Source organism: Lissotriton vulgaris, chromosome 9 (genome assembly GCF_964263255.1).
Source record: "Lissotriton vulgaris chromosome 9, aLisVul1.2, whole genome shotgun sequence".
NCBI lineage: Eukaryota > Metazoa > Chordata > Amphibia > Caudata > Salamandridae > Lissotriton > Lissotriton vulgaris.
In genome coordinates this window covers 119,650,305-119,669,035 of record NC_141697.1, presented here as the reverse complement: position 1 = coordinate 119,669,035, position 18,731 = coordinate 119,650,305, and positions in this window count along the sequence as shown.

Sequence of the window (18,731 nt, the reverse complement as noted above, 5' to 3'; positions counted from 1 at the left end):
AACTACTGGCGTTACTCTCGGCTAAGATAGCCGCCATCTTAACCTGGTAGATGTTCTTAACCCCTTCCGTGCGGCCGCGATTTTTCCCGTGTGCGGCCGCCGGACGAACACGGGCGGGCCATGACGAACCCCAGCCGTCATCAGCACACGAGCACCGTAGTGCATGACGGCTGGGGTTCGTCACCAGCATGGAAGGGGTTAAAAACATATTTGTAATCCCGTTTCTTTGTGCTATCACGGAATACCTCTCAATCTTAAAATTATAACCTGTCCTCTGTTTAAATAGACCTCAGTAAACTCATCACTCTAGCATTCAGTGCAAAATACGAAATAAACAAAGGACTATAGACAGAAAAACGCTGACGATAATCTCCGCTGTATTAACCGCCATCTTAACATGATGGATGATCTTAAAAACATGTTAATTTTCCCTTATCTTTGCGCTATTGTGAAATGCCTCAAAACCATAAAGCTAAAACCTATTGTCTCTGTGATTAAACCTCAATAAACTTGTCTTATTAGCATTCAATGCTAATTTACTAGTACATGGATCGCTGTATCAATGCACATCATGATATACCAAATCCTGGCCAACTATTTCAATTGTCCACTGATCACTCTGTCTGTTTTAACTGCTGAAGTTTATCAATTGTATTTGTTACTATTTGTTTGATACTGTCTGCTGAGTGTTATGTTGTGGAGAAGTGTTGTATGAATCCACTGTTTTCTCTTCATACATATTTCAAAAACATCAAGTGATAACCATTAATATACAGATATTCGTACAATTCATGTTAATAAATTCTTGAAATACATATGACCCTTCCTAATGCTGGCTTTATGAGTTATACCCTTCTCATACTGAGGTAATCCATGAGCTTAACCCTGTCGATTTACAATTGACTGTTACTCTAATTGTTCCTCCTAGTTTTTTACAGGAAGCATGATAAATCATATTTATCATTCAGCCCAGTGGGGAACATCGTGTGGAGGTACTTAATCCAATATAATTCTCGTTGCAGTAGTTTCTGGTGATTGTCAATGCCTGACCTGATTGGTACTTGTTCTATTATAAAAAACCGTAGTTGGGAAATAGTGTGTTTTGCTTCTCTCCAATGATATGCCAGTGGTGATGTTAGATTCTGGTTTCGGATTCTGCTCTTATGTTCCCTTATTCTTATTTTCACTTTGCGCTCTGTTTTTCCAACATACATTCTGCCGCAGGGGCATTTAATACCATATACAACATTCTGTGTATTACAGTCACTTGTGTGTCTCAAATTAATTTGTTTTCCAGTAGTTGGGTGAGTACAAGTGTTTCCAACTATGACATTGTTACAGTTCGTGCAATTATGGCATCTAATCATTACTTTGTGTGTCATTTTTGTTGATGCCAATTGTGACCGTTTTAATCTCTCCCTCAGATTTTGTTCTCTTGTATAAGCATGTAAGGGTAGATCCTTGAATAGATCTTTGAAGTCAGGTTCCAATGATAACAACTCCCACCTTCCGATGATAATTCTTTGGATTTTTTTCGAATGGGTTGTGTATTTTGTTACGAAAACCATTCTTTCTTTCGATGTTTTGCTTCTTGGTTTAAGTAATTCCAATCTATCCATTTTCATAAACTTCTCTATGTGCTCTTTCAATTCCACTGATGGATATCCTCTTTCTTCATATTTTTGTGCCTGTTTCCAGATTGTGTTTAGACACGTTTGAGATTCAGAACAAATACGTTTTATCCTTATAAATTGTGAGACAGGAAGATTTTTAATTAAGCTCTTCGGATGGAAACTGGTGTAACTAAGAGCGTTGTTGCGATCTGTTGGCTTAGAATATAATTCGGTGATGAATCCACTGTCTGTTTTGATGATTCTCACATCCCAAAAATCCATGACGTATTTATCAATTTTATGGGTGAATTGAATTCTCGGATTTATGTGATTCATAGACCTGATGAGCTGTTCCAATGATTCAGGTGTGTCATCCCAAATTAGAAAAATATCATCTTTGAATCGACAATACATTTTTACGTGTTGCCAGTGTGCTGAATTCATTAAATTCTCTGCCTCAAATTGGGCCATACATGTATTCGCATATGCAGGGGCCCCTGCAAAGCCCATCGAAGTTCCAGTCAGTTGTGCGTAATGTTGATCATTCCATAGGAAATAGCTATTGTGGAGACAATATTTAAGAAGTTGAATCAGGAATACTGTATTCCTTGATATATCTCCCAATTTTATTAGCGCCCATTCTGCTGCTTCAAGACCTGCCTCATGTGGTATAGATGTATAAAGAGCCACCACATCTATGGTGCACATGATCCAATGGCTTTGAAATCCTTGTTGGATCCATAGAAGTTTGTTCAGAAAATCCGTTATGTCCCTTATGTAGGAACCCCACTGCTGTACAAATTTCTGTTGAAAATGATCTAGATATCAACCGAGGGGGTCAAAAATGGACCCACACCCCGAGACGATAGATCTGAATGGTGGGTTGGTCGGGTGTTTATGAACCTTGGGGATCTTGTAAAGTTTCGGACATCTTGGATATTTTGTTGTCAAGTATGCTTGTGTTTGATCATCTATCCATTCATTTTCTTTTGCTGACTGCAATATGCCTTCTAGCATTTTTTGAAGCTTCACGATAGGATCTGACGGTAACAATAGGTAAGTGTCCATGTCTGCCTCATGTTCGTTGACTTTCTGTTCATAAAAGTATGAATCCAATAACTATCAGGGCTCCGCCCTTATCTGCTGGTTGTATTATCAAATCTCTACTGTTGGGCAGATTTTTTATGATGTTCTGCTCCGTTTTAGTCAAATTATTTGTCCGAGTCTTTTTGTAATCCAATGCTTAAAAATCTTTCTTAACCATGACCTCAAATGTATCTAACATTTTATGCGATACCGGGGCTTGGTAAACACTCTTTGGTTCGAATTTTTGTAATGAGCTTTCTTCACTCTTTTCCGTTGGTTCTGCCACATTTGTAAAATAATGTCTTAACTTCAATGTCCGCATGAATTTGAAAAAGGCTCCCTCTGTTTCCATTTCATTTGTTATGGTAGTGGGTACAAATGATAGTCCCTTGTTTAGTATTCCTACTTGTTGTTTACTAAGTGTTGTGGATGAGATGTTAATTATTAGACCACTGTCCGTCCACTCCGTAAGGCCTTTCCTGCCACTTCCTCACCTTGTTTTGCGCTTGTTGATGTTGTTTCTGCTTGTTGCCTCGGTGGACGCCCTTGGTTTTGTAACTGGGACAAAAAAGCCACATTCCCGCTTGTTGTAGCTTGCTCACTTCCTTCCATGGACATCACTGATCCATCTTGGGTTACTCACACGGTCCTCGTCGAATAGATGCATCTTTATCTGTCACCAGACTCTCTTCAGACGAGTGGGTGGTCGATGTTGTTTTCTTAGGGACAAATTGACGCCGGGCATAGATGTCGGCCCACGTATAAACTTCATTAAGTTTATAGTCGATTGTGTCGCGTTTATATTTACGTAGTTTGCCCTCTTGTAACTCCTCATATTTCTCAAGTTTTAAATTGATGCCCTCTAGACTAATTTTCCAGGTATCGACTTCCATCCTTGTTTCAAGCTCTGTTTTTAGGTTAAATATCTCCTCTTCTAATTCACGTATTGTCTTTGCTAGTTCTTCAAATATAAGCAGAATGAGGTCCAAAGAACACTTATTCAGTATACTGTACCATTTGTCCATAAATTTGGCGTTGAGGTTAAAACGGAACAGCATTGGCTTTATTGACAATCGAAGACCCCTAGGGATCCGCTTGGCTCTGTGATATTGTATGAGTGTTGAGGCATGCATCCTTTGGTTTAATTGACGTCGAGTTAGGTACTCCAACTGTTTAAGCTGTTGACCTATTGAGCCCCCATGGGCATCCATATTTCTTATTTCTTTGATCATTGAATAGATTTCATCCGCTTGTTCATTTGTATAAGCCATAGTGTTGGCTCTATTATCTGTGATTCCCGTTATAGCGTCAAACTGCATTTTTATTTCTTTGGGTGCTTCCCCACAGATGTAACTTTGGTCAATTATTGGGTTATTTTGGGTTTGCGGGGAGTGAATAAACACAAATTGGGGAACTAAGGTGCGGAGCAACAAGTGAACAGTGCGTGATTAGATGGGCCAACATACCCATCATAACTGACTTTTTTAAAGATAGGTACGATGATGGAAGTGGACCAGGTTTTGGGGAAAACGTTACCATTTGCAGCTATAAAGACATTTGTTAAAACCCCTGCCCAAAAACTTAGGGAATGTCTATAAAAATCAGCTGGGTCTCCATCCGGCCCTGGGCCCTTCTTCTTGGAAGTCTCCTCTATAGCTCTCTCTACCTCGATGGGTGAAAAGGACAAAGGAGCACACTCAACCATCGCCCACGGAATCTCTGGGGCATCAGTTTCTCGGTTTCCATATACCTCCCCAAAATGCCTTAACCATTTATCATCTGGGATGACGCATTCCATAACTGTATTGTCCCCTCAGCGAAAAAGGGTTGATTGACTATGCCCCAAAACTGTGAACTGTCTTGCAGGACCTCACAAGAGAGTAGGTCTTCCCAAGCCTTCTTTTTAATGTTGTTTTTTCTCCTATTTATAGTGGCCTTGTACTATTTTCTTAGACTGGTCACCGCTACCCTAGCTCTCGGGGTGGATTTTAAAGCTATCATTAGCGCCTTATGGGCTTTAGAGCACTTGGCATCAAACCAGCAATGCTGTGTAAATCCCCTATGTACAGCTTTGACCGTTAAGGCACCAGCAACATTGGAACATATAGATTCAAAGGCCCCCATAACCTCATGGGCAGTAGCCTGTTGGTCCTGGCAGATGGCCAAATGCCCCTCAATTGTAGGCAGTAATTTTTCCATGAAATCTCCAGGAATAACTTTGGCCCATTTGACCCTTCTCCCTTGGTCTGTGGGGCATATGGAGTGACCAGTAGCCGCAAGGCAGTGCGTGCCCTCCATGTGGGATCCCAAGTGCATAGTTAGTCGAACCGGGTTATGATCACTATGGGTTGAGGCTATGGCTTTGTAGGTTAACACTCTATGCAAAATACCCGTGGTCAGGAAAATATAATCCAAGATAGAACCAGGGCTAGAGCCTTTGAATGTAATGGTTCTGGGGCCTGCCTCGCTAATACAGATAAGATATTCAATGAGCTGCTGTCAACCCTCCTAAAAGTACCCTTGAGGTTAAGTGAAAGAAAAATGACCAGGCCGCCCTTTGCTCTTCCGGCAGGGCTCGGAGTGGGGCCGGAGTAGAGTAGGATATGAAGCCATCTAACCAGAAGTTGGGTGAAATATCCCAAGTTTCTTGGCACGCTATGATGTTGTGGCTACACACAAAATCGGTCCATGTCGGATCAGTCCTCTTGGTTCTAATCCCAGCTATATTCCATGTTATCAGTTTAGAGCATGCCGGTTTACATGGGCTGTGGGTCTCCTGGGTAGCGGACTGGGGTTGGGGTGCTAGTCGATCGATTTCTTCAATATCCGAGAGGGGCGAGAAACTGTTGCTCAGAGCTACCCCTCCACCCTCATTACATGTGTGCACCTGCTGCATGTTTGACCCCTAATAATGAGTTCACACTCTCCTGAATGAAATAGTGACAGGCTCAAAGCATTTTTCGACCCCTCTCATATCCGGTACGAACGACCATAGGCTAATGTCGACCAGAAATAATCTATTCTGCTTGCATTGGCAGGTCTATTAAAAGTCATGCCACCATAAGTGTCGGATTTGGTCCAGTCACTTGTGGTCCTCAGATCATGATGTAGCATAAAGGCTGATTAACTCTGCAATGAATAGAGCATGGTGGACCCCTAGGGAAACACTTTTACAAAAAAACGAAAATAAGCCAACACAACGCCAAGTTTTTGTGATAACTTTTTGTCCCAACTCTAATCTTCTTAAAAAAACATCAACCACAACTGACACCTGATCCGAAATCTAGATTCAGCCTTTGCCAACGCCCCATTGTTAGCGTTCAAAAGGATAAAAGTTTATCCAACCACATTGTTAGGGCAGCCATAAAAGTTCCACCTAAGCCATCACTCAGACAACACAAATGCGGTACATGTATCTGCTGTGAACAGACAATTGAAGGCTCTCTATTTAGTCACAACTGAATTCACTGGAAACATGACACATTTACAAATTGTAAAACAAAAAATTTGATTTATGGAGTTTTGTGTCCTTGTGTCAGAACTCTCAAGACCAGACAAAACGCTTCTGTCTGCGCCTATACGAAGCGGAGTTGGCTGGCCATGCACAGAAAATGAAATCCGGAACTACTGGTGGAGTATAGCGGTACACAGGCGGAATCTTAAGATGGCCGCCGACTCAGAAGAAGAGTCGGCGGCGTAGTGGTCTCGTTCTTTCCAGATGCGAAGGCTGTGGTGAAGCGCGTGTGCCAATGTTAATGCGCACTTCACAAGAGTACTGGAGAGAGACGGTTGACAAGTTTAGTAATCCAGTCAATTTTCGAAATTTGTGTCCTGCTTAGTGTATTTCCCTTTAGACTAGAGTCAAATTTAGTCGGTGACATTTCTTAGATAATATATATCGCGGTAATCATAAGAACCCAAGAGTATTAGGAAGAACAGCGAAGAGTAACTTACCGACTTCGGACCTCGGCAGCAGCTGAAGATTTCGGACGACGATACGGCAATTCAACCTACGAGAAGACAGAGAGAGAGATTCAAATAAATGAAAGCTGAGCATATCTACCAGAGAGAGAGAGAGAGTAAGGAGAGAAAATAATTAGAAATAGATAACACTGAATTAAACAAGAATAACATTTTGAATATGTTTTCAGGTAAGACTCCAGGAGCACTTGAGTAGGAAAAGAACAGGACAAGAAAAGAAGGAAGAGTAGCACTAGTCTCTGGATTGTTTGGTAGGGGTTCATATGAACCAGAATTAGGTATAGGGAGAGTTAGGGAGGGAGCTAATCAATCTCTTATTGTGTACAATAGGACTTCTAAGATTCGTCGGGGCTACAGATGACTCAGCTTTAGCGCACTATTCTCAGCAGCGCCTGTCATTTGCAGCTCTTGAATTTTAATTCCCGTTTTGTCATTTTAGTTGTGATTTCTTTTGGACACTTACCCCTGCTTTTAACGCCGGCCACACATACCCCCACTGATGTCATCTCACCCGCACTATAATCTGTGGAAAGCACCGCATTTCGCGGGTCCTTTCCCCCTGTCTCGTTGGCGGCCATATTGGGTGAGGGGCAGACATCGCGCGCTCTAGTCCGCTTTCTTCTTGCGAGGCGAGTATAAAGTCAGCCATGCTTGCGCAAAGCGGTAACACACAGCGGGGACGCCAGACTGACGCCGGAGTTACGCCTGAGTTCAGCCCGCCTGCGCCCGTCCGCGTTGAGGACGGGCTGCAGGTCGGGCTGGACTCGGCTTGTACTCCATCTTCACTCTTCGAGGTAATTCGGCAATATTCCATGTCTTAAATCCTCTCTTTTAAACCAAGCTTTCAACCTTGTTTACATCGTTTCTCGCCTGAAGGGATACTGCACTCTCATCGTTGTAGGACATGTTCAGTTTCTTTTCAATTCTCATCTACTGACCCTATTAAACCACTTCCTCCTCAAAAACAGCCTGTTACTTCCCTGAGATCTGGCTTTCTTATCAACGCGCGTTCACTCATCAAGCATAACGTGACCTTTCACTGTTTTGTGGTTGAGCGACAGCCGGACTGGGTGTTCATTACGGAGACCTGGGCCTCTGACACCTCCGGTCACGATTTGCTTATGGCCATTCCTGATGGCTATTCCCTGCACAGGCAGGATAGACTGTTGCGCAGAGGAGGAGGAATTGCTATTCTTTCAAAATCCTCTCTTCCCTGCGCGATCAAATTACTATCCATGCCTCAAGATCGGTTTGAAGCTCTTTATTTTTGTATCAGGTGTGCCCCATCGGCCTCTTTCACAGGGATTTTGATCTATAGGCAGCCGGGTCCTAGATCTGGCTTCTCTTCGGACTTATTAAGAATTCTCGAACCCTACTTTGGTAGGCCCTGCCTCACCATTTTAGGTGATCTTAATTTTCATCTCGATGAGGCCAACTCAAAAGATACTTTATCATTGGTTGAGTCACTTGGAGCCTGTGACTTTCTTCAACTTGTGAATAGTCCCACTCATAAGGCTGGTCATATACTTGACGGGGTATTTTCTAATGACCTGAGACTTTCTACTGGCCCCCCTCTGCCGCTGGTCTGGACAGACCACTTTGCAGTACCGTTGGAATTCGCTCTTCCTGCCCCTTGTTCTGGCATCCAGGCTACCTCTTCACTTACTCTTAGGAGAAACTTCAGGAACATCACGGATGAGGCTCTTGCCTCTCTGGTCTCTTCTACTGAATCTCTCTCCCGGAAAGACGCAGTTGAGGCAGCTCAAGATCTGATGGATTCTATTTCCAATGCAGTGGAAAAGCTTGCCCCTGCTTCTCTGCGTTATGTAGTCCGGCGGAAGCCCACGGCACCTTGGTTCTCTGACCAGCTGAGACTTCTGAGGCAGGGATGCAGGAGCAGTGAGATAAGTTGGAGGAAATCTTGGGACCCTAATGATCGAGAGGCTCACAAGTCTGCATTGCGGGAGTATAAACAGAGAGTGGTAATGGAGAAGCAGGAGTACTTTTCCAATCTTACCAGCATTCTTACATCTTCTAGGGAGCTGTTTAAAATCGCTGATTCGTTATGCTCCCTTCAACTCCCGGATCCTGTAGTTAGTTCGCACGAACTATGCAGTAATATCTCAGACTTTTTCCATAAGAAGATCCTGGATATTCATGTCTCTTTAGAAGCCCATTGCCACTCTTTGGATCAGAACATCCCTCCTGTCATATCAAATCTTGACTCTTTAGGTAAAGACCCTCCCAAATCACTTATGGAGTTTCCTCCCTTGTCTCTGGAGGGACTGAACCTTCTACTTGACAGGACTAAATCCGCTTCCCCCATGGATCCTCTACCTCTTAAAAAACTTAAAGAGTGTAGAAGCAGTCTTCTTCCTCCCATGCTCGTGGCCATGAATAAAGCTATTGTCCAGGGCTCTTTTCCAACTGTATGGAAGAAGGCTATTGTGAAGCCTCTCCTTAAAAAACCGTCCCTCGATCCCGCCCTTCTTAAAAACTTCAGGCCTATCTCCCTTCTCCCTGCTCCAGCAAAAATATTGGAGGCGCATCTTAACCTCCACCTGTCCTCTTTTCTCGATGAGTCAGAATATTTAGACAACACGCAACACGGATTCCGAAAACACCACAGCACAGAGTCTGCTCTTACCCTTGTGGTCGACAACATCCGGCGCAAAGTGGACTCTGGCCAAACTACAGTTCTGGTCCTGCTGGATCTCACGGCCGCGTTCGATACCCTGTCTCCCGCTATTTTAACATCTCGGCTTAGGGAGGCAGGGGTTACTGGACCGGCCCTGAGTCTTTTGAACTCCTTTCTTCTTGAAAGGGAGCAGAGAGTAATGCTTGGGAACTACCTCTCCCCTGCCAAGTCTTTGCAATGTGGGGTGCCACAGGGGTCGGCATTGAGCCCGACCCTGTTTAACATCTATGTGGCCCCCTTTGCTAGACTAGTAAGATCACAGGGGATGGAGGTGGTGTCCTACGCTGATGACACCCAGATCATGGTGTCTCTGGCTCACTCCTCTGTCATGACATCCGCCTCCAGCTTTAGGGTATGCATGCAGTATGTGGCAGACTGGATGACTATCAATTCCCTTAAGCTTAACGGCGAAAAGACAGAGGTACTGGTCTTTGGGAAGGACCAGGATGTTTGGTCGAGCGAGTGGTGGCCTTCTTCTCTTGGCACCTGCCCAACTCCATCCCAATCAGCCAGAAATCTTGGTGTGATATTCGACACCTCACTCTCTCTGTCCCTACAAGTTAACAGGACCGTGACCACGTGCTGGGGCGTGATTAGGATACTTAACAGAATCCATGGCTATCTCTCCCCCCAGGTGCGCAAACAGGTTGCAGTCGCTCTTGTTGGCTCCAGGTTGGACTATTGCAACTCTTTGTATATGGAGTCTAATAAGAGCCTCATACATCGGCTGCAAATTGTGCAGAATGCTGCTGCACGCTTTGTTTTGGCTCTTCCTAAGACATCATCTGCCACCAAGGCCAGGAAAGACCTTCATTGGCTTCCTGTGCAGCACAGAATTTCTTTTAAAATTCTCTGCTTGGCGTATAGAGCACTGGCGGAGGGATCAACGAGTGCGATTAGTTCCTTACTCACTCGCTACGTTCCAACAAGAGGTCTTCGGTCCGCTGGACTTTTCCAACTTGTCGTGCCCCGCTTTAGGCTGACTAGATGGGGAGCCAGGGCCTTTTCAGTTGTTGCCTCGCAGCTTTGGAACTCCATCCCAATTGAGATAAAAACGCTACCCTCAATTGATCTGTTTAAAAAGGAACTTAAAACTTGGTTTTTCAGGAGGGCCTACGAATGATAGAATGCTACATGTGGTGACGAGCTGTTATTTTTGATGTAGGCGCCTTGACGCCCATTGGGCAAAGTTTGCGTACAATAAGAATCTCTTCATTCATTCATTCATGAGTTTGAAGAAGCCAAAATGAACATATCTAGAGCAGTCTCTTCTTCGTTTTTTATTTTATCCATTCCCCCTTCCCCCTTTGGGGTCCTCAAGGGTCAGGTTTTAGCGTAACTGACTGTGGGTATCCTGGCGGGGGAGTTGGGAAAAGAGCAACCATCTGATCCTGTGCAAGTTGTGGAAAAAGAACACTCTTCGCCTTTGACACCTTGCCCTCTTCTGTATATTGGCAAAACAAACCAGGAAGTGCGGCAACTCATTACTCAACGCAAATATCCCGGATTAAAAAACAAGTGGTCACTGCTCCATTGGTAAATCACTGCAATAAAAATGTCAGCAGAACAAGACTTTCAATGGACCCTCATATCCAAAATTGAGAAAGATCAAAGAGGTGGGAATCCAGATTTAAGATTATCTTAACGTGAGGCAATGTTAATTGTTAAAGTCAACGTAGCGTGCTCAGGTTTAAATTAATTATCTGAGATGTTTAACCTGTAATACGCAAGATTCTCATTCATAAATGGTGCAGCTATGATTTCAGCAACCAGAATTCTAAGCGGCAAGTTCCCATAAGTTCTTAAGCTGTGTATTTTGATAATCAATGGCTTCCATAATAGAGAATCAGGAGCCAGCCGGAAAAACACTACAATACTTAGACTTCCAAGCGGTAAACTCCCATAAGCCTAAGAGTCGTTTCCTTTAAACAAATCATGGCTGCCACAACACAGAAGCGACAGACAGCTTTTCAAACCACATGTAGGAGAGCCCACCGTAACCGCTATGGGATTGATGCTACATGCACAGGTATGGCTTCAGAGGGGAGCGTTTAAGCTAACATAATTCATGCTAACACGCTTTCGTTGAGTCGTTCTCGCTCACGCTGAGTTTCGCATATTTATTCGTAGGTTTAACTTCTTGAAACGACACCGGGTTGATCGAAGCCCCGTAGAACGTGCGTTCACTCTGACGTGTCCAACATATTGTAGCAACAGCAACAGTAATTGTGCCAGGTACGCGCCACAGTATCTGAACATTGTTGATTTTGAGGCTCCCCAGGAGGGCAGACCAATTACAGTTTTGCATTTGCGCTCAAACGTTTGTTTTGTTTTCACAGAATTCGAAAATAAATCAAGAAAACCCTTTGAAAAAATCGAGCCGGCATAATGTAAAGCGACGTGTGATTTAAAAAAAAAAAAGGTACAAGGAAGGACATCGCTTTTAAAATGCTCAGATTGACCTTTATCTTCATTCACGGCTATCCAACATTTATATGTGTTCTTTTCAGAAAAAAAGATCCATGCTTGCGGACTTCCCATGCTGGAAAGCTCTTCTGGTTAATACCACCGAATCATCAGCAATGAGGTACGATTCATTAACAAATTCATCGGATAAGTTGTCAGTTGACAATATTCTTCTGACACTGTGTTTTTAACAACTTGTACATACAGATATTAGAAACAGGAGCTTGCAGCTTTTAAAAGTATTCACGGTTTCAACATCACACCACCTGCCCCCTTTTTCAACCGGTAAGGTCTTACATTTGATGGCACAGCCCACAGTCTCAATCTAAATCAAATCCTTTTCTAATGTCGGACACATTAAACTCTCTGACAGTGATTTGGTTTTTTTTTGTGATTTATGTCTCTGTAGACTATCCTGGTTCTTTCTAAAAAAAGAACTTTATTGTCCACGTTTGAATCCACCAAATAGGTAAGCTCAAGTTTTGGTTGACTTGTCTTGGTGGATGCGCTCTTGAGGATTCAAGTCATAGTAGTTAAACATTAGTTTTGCTTTCTTCTTCCTTTACAGTTGTCTTTTGGTCCTGAGGAGAACCCCAGAAGTGAAGGGTGTTCGAAACGCGTAGAACTTTTTCTGTTGGATACCAAACAATTGTTCTATTGAAACAGATTAGGCTGGTTGTGCAGTCCAAAAAATGTTTTTTTGATTTATTAGTGATGTTTAGAAGTGGTTTACTGCACAACTAAATAATGTAATTAGATCTTTGCATTGTTTGGTAAGTGTGCTTTGGTCCACCAGTAGATAAGAAAAGTATTTTTTCATACCAAGGAGACATGAATGTTTGTATGTGTGAGGATTAGTATGAATGAGCAATGTGGTTTGAATGGAGAAGTTTGAATGGTAATTTTGTGACACATTTTAGTAGGGGTAGGGTCTTGTGTATATAGATTGATTTTTTCTTTAATTGTGTATTGTTTTTTTAACACTTTGATGTGATGTTTTTACTACATTTAATGGAAAATGTGCTGTTCATTTTGTCGAAAAAATAATACGTTATAAAATAAAAAACTTTATTGATTAAGAACGGTGAATATTGACTGACTGCTTTTGCGTCCTGACAAGTAGGTACAATCGAATATTAGTACTGGCATTGGTGGTTGTTTTGTCTTAGCATAAAGGCCATTTTTTTAAAACAAGGAAACCCGAAAGGGGCCTTCGGACCATGGGTCGTATACTTATTAAAAGGAACAAGGGTCCTAAGGAGTTGCAATATGGCGGAAGATAGCAATATAGACCACAATCAGTACTATATTTTTTCTCCAAACCCAGCCGGGCGAGGAGTATTTTATTTTCAGGAGTAACAAGAGGATTAATTGACCTGGAGGAGGTCAAATACGAACATTAAGATAGGGCACAATCCTGTACCTATCCCAAGAAAGTAGAAAAACCATAGATTTAAGAAAGGGGTAAGTGGAAAGAGAAAGGTTTTACAGGCAAGTAGAAATTTCTTTGGAGCCAGAGAGTGGCTTGCGATTTAAATAAACAATTCCGCAAATCACAACCAACAGTGTAAACAATTGAATATGTGCAATGAGTTACATGTCACACTGTTTTTAAATCGTCAACGTTTCGATCCCTAAAGCTCCTAATGAAACGGGATCATCATCAGGACTGTTTTAGATCACTGCCTGTTTACAATACGAACGCCTGTGAAAGTGAAAAAGAGGGGAAAAATGGAGAAACAACATGAGGCATCTGCCTGAAATCATAAAGTTTAAAAACATTCAGCAGGGTCCATGTATAAATTACAGGCCACTCTTAGCTGCATCTCATAGTGAATTATCTGAGATAACGGTGAGTCGTGGTGTCATATCGTGGTTTTTTATACATCAGTGCATTTGGCACAGTGAAAAAACGGCGCGGTGACTTGGTGATGAAGTGGTCGTTCATTTCTTAGTTTTGTTCAATAGTGCTAAATATGGTGGGTGGTGACATCTCAGGTTTGAGGTAAGCAAGGGATTAACTTGGGGTGCTTGTGATGGTGGTGAGCCAGTGAATTATCGTCTAATTGTGATCCTTGAGGCCAGGCAAGGTATGGAAGGATTGCAGTCTACATGGGTGAAGTGAGGTGGTGGTGAACGTGGGTGAGGGAAGCACTGACCTACCAAGTCCTTAAGAGGCTTGGTTTGGCGTGGGACTGTCTACGGGCAGTCGCCGGGCCGTTAAATGCTAGAGCCAGGAATAATTACCTTCACGGGTCCTAGATCAGGGTCGTGATGGCAGGATTGTTCCTTGTTGGGGAGAAGGTGTTTAGTCCATTTCTCTTTTCGGCTCTGGGAGCGGGGTGCTGTATGGTAAGAGATTGATTTTACCATTAGCAATGGGCACTTCACGGTCTGGGTTTGGCGTGACTGGCAGGTGAGGATTGAAGCTTACCTTGCTTCAATTGGAAGCAGCGGCGGGTGGGAGACAGGAACACAAGGGTTTTCTCCCTTTTTGGTTTAGCAGAGTCGGTTGGCTCCTTTGATTTGGTCTGCAGGCTCGATGCTAAATGATGAAAATGACATTAAGAACGGCCCTTCCCTAGTAGGAGTGAAAGAGTCCGGGCGGGTTTGGAACCAAGCTTACCTGACTTCTCAATGGAAGCGGCGGTGGGTGGGAGGAAGAAACACCGGTAAGGTGCCGATACTAAAGGCCCTCACTCCTCACGGTTATGAGCACATAACTGCATTATAAGCCACCACAGCACCCTTGATAACCACTGACCGAAATATCGTCGCCCATCCCACCATGGCCACTGCAACACAACCCAGTTGCACACCCGCCAAGCCAATTCCACCACTCCATTATGGCCGCCAAACACTAGGAAGCTGTGCCTAGTCCGTCCTTAGTATCGGCACCTTACCGGCCTTAAATGACCAACCAATGAGGCACACTTGCACAGCGGAATTGCGCTGCCACCGAAGAGGGAGAAGACCATCGTGTTTCTTCCTCCCACCCACCGCCGCTTCCATTGAGAAGTCAGGTAAGCTTGGTTCCAAACCCGCCCGGACTCTTTCACTCCACCTAGGGAAGGGCCGTTCGAAATGTCATTTTCATCATTTAGAATCGAGCCTGCGGACCAAATCAAAGGAGCCAACCGACTCCGCTAAACCAAAAAGGGAGAAAACCCTTGTGTTCCTGTCTCCCACCCGCCGCTGCTTCCAATTGAAGCAAGGTAAGCTTCAATCCTCCCCTGCCAGTCACGCCAAACCCAGACCGTGAAGTGCACATTGCTAATGGTAAAATCAATCTCTTACCATACAGCACCCCGCTCCCAGAGCCGAAAAGAGAAATGGACTAAACACCTTCTCCCCAACAAGGAACAATCCTGCCATCACGACCCTGATCTAGGACTCGTGAAGGTAATTATTCCTGGCTCTAGCATTTAACGGCCCGGCGACTGCCCGTAGACAGTCCCACGCCAAACCAAGCCTCTTAAGGACTTGGTCGGCCAGTGCTTCCCTCACCCACGTACACCACCACCTCACTTCACCCATGTAGACTGCAATCCTTCCATACCTTGCCTGGCCTCCAGGATCACAATTAGACGATAATTCACTGGCTCACCACCATCACAAGCACCCCAAGTTAATCCCTTGCTTACCTCAAACCTGAGATGTCACCACCCACCCTATTTAGCACTATTGAACAAAACTAAGAAATGAACACGACCACTTCATCACCAAGTCACCGCGCAGTTTTTTCACTGTGCCAAATGCACTGATGTATAAAAAACCACGATATGACACCACGACTCACCGTTATCTCAGATAATTCACTATGAGATGCAGCTAAGAGTGGCCTGTAATTTATACATGGACCCTGCTGAATGTTTTTAAACTTTAAGATTTCAGGCGGATGCCTTATGTTGTTTCTCCATTTTTCCCCTCTTTTTCACTTTGACACGCGTTCGTATTGTAAACAGGCAGTGATCTACAACAGTCCTGATGATGATCCAGTTTCATTAGGAGCTTTAGGGATCGAAACGTTGACGCTTTAAAAACAGTGTGACATGTAACTCATTGCACATATTCAATTGTTTACACTGTTGGTTGTGATTTGCGGAATTGTTTATTTAAATCGCAAGCCACTCTCTGGCTCCAAAGAAATTTCTACTTGCCTGTAAAACCTTTCTCTTTCCACTTACCCCTTTCTTAAATCTATGGTTTTTCTACTTTCTTGGGATAGGTACAGGGTTGTGCCCTAGCTTAATGTTCGTATTTGACCTCTTCCAGGTCAATTAATCCTCTTGTTACTCCTGAAAATAAAATACTCCTCGCCCGGCTGGGTTTGGAGAAAAAATATAGTACTGATTGTGGTCTATATTGCTATCTTCCACCATATTGCAACTCCTTAGGACCCTTTGTTCCTTTTAATTAGCATAAAGGCCAGCATTTTTTTTTTCCATCTAACATTTGGAAGTTCCAACTGAGGGATTTTCCAAAAACTATCCCACTCCTCAGTCAAGTCTAATGTGGTGGAAGCTAAGGGCTCAAATGCACAGTTTAAATCCCCAGCTACCAGTAGAGGGGTGTTTCCTATATAATCCATGAGGGCTGAATCTTGAATACCAATAGTATTGGTTTCTTCTATGCCCAAGTTGCACTGTTATATACATTAAAAATTCTGATATTTAGCCCTGAGGGCACAGTGAGATCAATTGCCAAAATATACACAAAATTTACAGGAACTATTTTGACTTTTCACTGAAGTGTAATTTGCACGCACATAACTAAGCCAACAGAGGGCCTCCCTTTCTCTTTCTTGGTTTCATCTATGCCATAGGACCAATACCCACACCTATAAGGGGTAGTCAGGCTCCAGGTTTCGTGCAATAGGATCACATTGTGTGAGTCCACAACATTTCCCAATTCGGGTTCTATAAGCATTCTAGCAATACAGGCAACATTCCATACCAAGGCCGTTAGCTGTTCATGGCAAGTAATGATGGTTTTCGGTTCTAGCCTATGCTCCAAGGTTGTGCCTCTTTCCTGCTCATGGGTGGCCGGACTTCCGACATTGGCCTCACAACCTAGAATGCCCCAGCTACTACCCAGAGCATATTCCAAATTGGGAATCTTTGGGGCCCAAACATCCTGTTGTTCAACGGGGAACGTAGCAAAGGAGGGAGCGTGGATAATGGTTTTCCACACAAACACAACTAGTAGCCATTTCCTCACCCTCTAGACATGGCAAGCCAACATCCTGCAGTCATTCTTGACCACAAACAGTACCTCTTTTCACAGTTTCCCCTCTCTTTTCAACAGGACTACCTGGCTAGGGCACTCCTCATTGGCCAGTCTATATTTAATTCTAATTGCCTTATTGGCAAGTGAGATTTACGGGAATCAATCGCCATCAGCCCATCTACTATGGCTCTATGAAAGAAGCTGACTTTCACTACATCGTACAACATCCCTTATAGTGTTATCCATTCCGCCTGCTTAATATCTTACTTTATAATAGAGTAGCAGTGTGCTGTATTCCGAAGCCAGTAGAATACCTTATTTTTTAGTGTATTGTGGTCTTCTCATCTACCGCTTGGGAGTTTTGGGTCTTGCACAAGGAAGACTGTGACTTATTCACTCTGAGCTCAAGTTCTAGTATAGAAGCCATCTTTGACTACCCCTCTAACAAGTGGTTGAACAAACGTAGGGGTAGAAGGACCTCCCTCGTTGAGCGCCACCTCAACTCTGTTAAGCTTTCTACCCGTTCCCCTGCCCTGGGGTAGGCCACGTTGTACAGCTGATTAACCAATGTGACCCTAGTTACCTCCTATGCAATTAGGGACTGATTGAATGTAAGATTGAGGAAACACTGGGTAGATCTACTGTCTATCGACGGCAGTTGGGACGCAGTCATACGACATTAGGAAACCAGAACAAGGAGTTTGCAGGGCATTTGTAGATAGAGGACCGGCATGGTCTTTTGCTGGCATTTTTGCCTGGATCGCTACATTCTGGGCCTGTTCATTGCTCACCCTCCTTTCCAAATCCCCAACAACCTTTCTTAATGCTGGCACCTCCTCCATGAGGCTCACAATCAGATTCTTTAAGTTGTGAAATAAGGACAGGCCTTAATTACTAGTTGCATCCAAACCCAATTCTACACACCCCTCTGGCCTGTTATGCACTAAGAGTGCAGCCTACCTATTATAACATTCCATTTGGTCAATCGGATCTACTATGTGAGTGGCAGGGTGCTGTTCAGGTGTGCAACCAGGTAGTTCTATATTTCTACATACTGTGCCTTTCCTACCGCTCCTGCGAGGGTTATTCAACACATGTGGAATTTGTTTAGGTTTTTTTTTGCTGGGAATAACCGGAGGGAGTGCTGGTTGTACTGGGGGGGTGGGGGGTGGGGGGGGGGGGTAGGGTGAAAGAATTGGCATGTACGGAAGGAAAAGGCTTTGGTCCCAATAGCATGACACTCTGTAATTAAAACCTCAATCCTATCCATAGCGTCAGTTCAGATTGCACGGGTGGGCATTTTTTGGAAAGAGGGACACTCTGGGCCTTGTCCTTGACTTTCCTTTTACCCATTATTGGGCAGCAGCAATGACAAGGAACACTTATAATGCACAAAATAGTTAACAGTTATACAGTGAAAAATCAAATGTCGAGATAAACCAAGGTGTTTCTATGAATCGTTTTCCCCAGTAAAATGATTGCTACCAGCCACACTGCTAGATTTTGTTCAACTCTTGTTTTTATCACGTGCTAGCCGAAGACGGCTGAGCCTAGAGGCTGGAGTCAAAACCAAAAAATAAATGTACCTTTGGTGTCGGGAAGATCCCATCTGGAACCACAGCAAAACCGGATGCTGGTTTCAACAACCAAGGGAGTGG